Here is a 4,796-nt window from a genome sequence, read left to right as displayed (position 1 = left end):
GAATTTTTATTTAGATTTTAGACAAAACAGCATAACGATTGCTTTTGTTTAAATCTTATTATTGTTTTTTCATTGTTGTTGTTTTAGTTTCCTGTTAAATTATTTCATAAACTATTTAAAAAAACACATTAACTCACTAATTTTTATTAAGTTTTAAGAAATTTATAAAATTTTTAAATTCGATTTGAATTATTAAGCAATTGAGGTGAGTTAGTAAAAAGATTTTGAAAGATGTTTTGAAATCTAATAACAGTTTTCTTTTATATTTTTTCAGAACTGGATAATTTGAATGTAACACTAAAATTTCCTAAGCCATCCCGCCTCAATAGATGAAATTGTGTACCGAAACATAGAAATATAAAGGTTCGTTGGGAATTTCTTACAACGCTATCAAATCTCGGTCTCTCCACAACCTCATTGAGATAATAGAGGTTCGATTAGAATAATATTTTAACGACTTTGTAAAGAACTTCTTGAAGGTATTTTTATAAACGAGTTACAGGGCCTTCGAATAGGAGAGCTTTTCGATTTTATTAAATACTATTTTATTTAAGACCTATTGCTCTCAGAGAAGAGCAAATGAGTTTTCATTTAAGGGCTCTAAAGTATTTTTATATTAAAATATCCTTCCGACCACCTTTCGATAACCCCTTCCTCGGGACCTTTATATATCTGATAGTAAAACCAAAGTTAAAATAAAATAAGTTCTAATTAAATTGTTAACAATTATTATAATTTTTCAGCATTATCTCTTAATAACAATACAAATAAACCAACAACAACAACTTCAACACTTCACTTCCTTCCTCCCTCTCTCAAATGAAAGTATTATTGAATGTGAATTTTTACAACAAAAAAAAGATAGCAAAGTATCTGTAGCCTACCGTTACCACATTTTTTAAAAAACTTAAGTCAAAATAACAACGTTTTTTGGTCCTCTCTTTTTTTAGAAAGATTTTGAATAAAAAAATACAAAAAACAAAAAATATATATTAAAACAAAGAAAAAAACTAATAAATTTGTTAAAATAAATAATACAAATAATAAAAATAAATAAAAACAAACAATAGGTTATAAGTTAAAATAAAAGAAAAAAATCCAAAAACTAAGAGGTGTGCAAAACCCAACATGCAGCTAATACCAAAAAACAATCTCGAATATATTTACTTTAAATTTTCAATGGAAAGTTTTAAGTGAAAATTCCCAATTGAAATTTTAGGAAGCTTGAAATGCTTTACAACAAAAAAGTAATAGGAAGAACAACAAACATTTGAGAGTCATAAAAAATAAAATTACAACAACTACACCTGGAAATATTGAAAGGGGAATCAGTTCAGACCAATAATTGAATAGCTAGTTAGCGATATTACATGATTTAGGACTACAGACATACAAAAAAAAACAATACGAACCGTTTAAGGAGTCATGGTCCTGGAAGGCGATCTTAAAGGAGAAAAAGTCAAATCCCGGAATTAAGTTTCTCTAATGTATAGTAGTGGAATTTCGAGTTAGATCGTTTCGGAACGAACTAGTTCATTGGAATTATTACAAGAAAGGAACAATCGGAACTATACCCAGCTTTTTAGTTCCTTGAGTTTACTAAGTTCCTTTTTCTGAGCTCAATCAAGATTCAAATAAACTATCTAGGAATATGAACTATAAGGAGCGAAGAAGCTAGTTCCTTTCTAGAAAAGGAACGAGAAATAACGATCAGTTCCCTGAACATGATGAGCCAAATCTATACAATAGATTCTTTCCAAATTCGATTGCATCCAAAGTTCAATAATTCAATAGATAAATTACATATTGAAAGGGAATCCAAAAAAAAAAAAAAAACAACAAACCGTTCAGACCAATAATTGAATAGCTAGTTAGCGTTTTTACATGATATAGGACTACAGACATACAAAAAGTAATACGAACCCATAAAGGATCCATGGTCCAGTAAGGCGATCTTAAAGGAGGCAAAACCAAGCGCCATGTTTTAGTTGTTCTCATGGAAGAAATTACTAGACTTAATAGTTGATTCGTTCCGAAATAAATTAGTTTAATTGGAACTAATCTGAGAACGAAGTGATCGGAGCTAGGATTAGTTCTTAAGGTCTTTTCTGAGTTCATACATTTTTCAGTTCTCAATTAAGATTCAATTCAACTATATGGGAGTGGGGACTATATGGAGCAAAGGAACTAGTTCCTTTGTAGAAAATGAAGGAGATCGATCAGTTCTGTAAACGATATGATCAAAACCCCAAAGTTCAAATACAAAAAATATACACCTAGAAGGAGACATAGATAAAGTCAAGTCGAAAACGACCCATCCCATATAAGGAACTGAGATCTCCTCTAAGTAGCCTAGCTGCAAATAATTCTAATGAAAGACCCATGCGATTTAAAGTCAATTCGAACCCAATTTTAAGGTTTTCCCTTTCCATATAAGGAATTGAGATCTCCTCGAAGTAACCTGTCTGCAAAGAATGCTAATGAAAGACTTGAGTCATTTCAGGGTTTTCTAATAAAAACACGAGGGTCTTCTCAAAGTCTACAAAGCTTACTTCTGAAAATGTCAGAATTGGCAGAGAATGGTTCAATGTCTTCTTCATATAGAAAACTTCATCGATTTACTTGAAAAAGTCTTCTTAGCCCGATCCCATACGAGGCAAAGTAAATCCAACCATATTTTAAGATTTTCTCATAGAAGACACTAGGGACCCATAGAAGGAACTGAGATCTACTCAAAGTAGCCTGACAATATGTCATTCTTAAAACCAACCAATTCAGGGCCTGGATGACCTTATTAATAGACCTTGATTATACCATTGAAGAAGTAATGGTTTCCTCTTCGAATATGTCAAGATCACCTCATAGAAAAACCTTCTATATTAAGATCTTCTAATAGAAGATTTCAAGGAATTCTAATAGAAGATTTCAAGGTCTTCTTGTAGGTACGATTTCAAGGTCTTCCAATAGAAGACTTTAAGGCTTTAAATAGAAGATTTCAAGGTCTTCTAATAAAAGATTTGAAGGTATTCTAATAGAATACTTTAAATTGCCTTCCTGCCTTATAAAAGACTTCACTCTCGTCTTGTAGAAGACTACACGTTCTCCATACAGAAGATTATAAACATTTCTTCAAAAGTCTTTAAAATAATCTCCTTTTAATGATTTTAATTAACCTCAAAAAAATTCCAAAATCTTAGGCCATGACTCCCTTCACTCAGCTGAGTATTGTTGCCGCACCAAGTAAATTGTTGTAATTTTCTTTTTCGAAATCGTGCAGTAGAAATTCATTAGAAATCACAGACACACAATACACCGTCACATTACTGACCAACTGCCAAAACAAAGAAACATAGAAGTTAAAGCTAGACAAGAAGCTTCAAATACAAAACAATTGAAAATAAATTTAAAAAACCAATAACAAAACACAAGATGTAGGTGTAATTCTTATCCAGACCCCAAATCGCAGACACACTCAAACCAACATACTATGTAGAACTAAAAAAACTATTTAGAAGAAAAGAAAAAAATTAAAAAAACATTTCAAATCCTGACATAATTACATAAAAACCAAAATTTTGAATTTCCCTTGAGTTCTTGTTCATAAAACATACATTTTTTAATTGATTTTATTAAAAAAATCCAAAGCAAAAAATTATCTCTTCTTCTCCTCCAATTCCTACAAGAACCTATTAAATTTGTAAGCTTCAAATGTAAACCAAATTTTTTTAGCAATACCAAACAAAAAATATAACATTAATTGTAGGACAAAACATACCTTGAGAAATTCAAAACCTGATACACAGTCCTTACAAAACAAAATAACAAAATAGATGTAATTTGTTAACGAAAAAAACATTTTGAAAATCATTTATTATAAAAAAAACAACACAATTAAGAATTAACAAAGAAAATGCAAACAAACGAAGAACAACAAACAAAACAAATTATGTATTTCTTTTAGTAAAAACTTGTAAAAGCTGATTAAAATTGTCATAAATGGAAAACTAAATAAAAACAAACGTATTGAATAAAGATTTAATAAAAATAAAACAAAACGAGTATTTTCAAAAAAATATGAAATGGATCTACAAATAAGGTAAGTAAAAATGTGTCCTTAATAAATCAAAGCCTTGTATAGTCGTTGAAAAAATGGTCCCTAAAAACTAATCTTTAAAAAATCAAAGCCTTGTACAGTCGTTGAAAAAAATGTCATTTTTAAAAAATCAAAGCCTTGTATAACAGTTGAAAAATGAATTTTAAAAAATCAAAGCCTTGTATAGTCGTTGAAAAAAATGGTCCCTAAAAACTAATATTTAAAAAATCAAAGCCTTGTATAGTCGTTGAAAAAAATGGTCCCTAAAAACTAATCTTTAAAAAATCTACGCCTTGTATTGGTCTCTAAAAACTAATCTTTAAAAAATCTACGCCTTGTATTGGTCTCTGAAAACTAATCTTTAAAAATCTTTTTTTGGTCCTCAAAAAATATTCTTTAAAAAATCCACGCCTTGTTTTGGTCCCTCAAAAAATATTCTTTAAAAAATCCACGGCCTTGAAAAAAAAAACATTCTTTAAAAAATCCTATAGGGCGTGGCATTGAAAAAAATATTCTTAAAAAAATAAGTTTTTAATTAATAATTTAATTTAAAATTTGAGCTTTTACTTACCCATATATCTGGAAATTTGGTATCATTTTTAATAATAAAATCATCTAACAAAAAAAAAAAAAATTTACTAACTAAAAATTAATTAAATTTACGACTTCTTAAATTACCCAAAGACAAAAACATCCATTGCGA

This window comes from Musca vetustissima, unplaced genomic scaffold, assembly GCF_032173495.1.
Source record: "Musca vetustissima isolate MV318-11 ecotype Yass unplaced genomic scaffold, APGP_CSIRO_Mvet_v1 utg47811, whole genome shotgun sequence".
NCBI classification, from domain to species: domain Eukaryota; kingdom Metazoa; phylum Arthropoda; class Insecta; order Diptera; family Muscidae; genus Musca; species Musca vetustissima.
The sequence above is the reverse complement of the archived record's forward strand: the minus strand, read 5'-3'. Positions refer to the sequence as shown.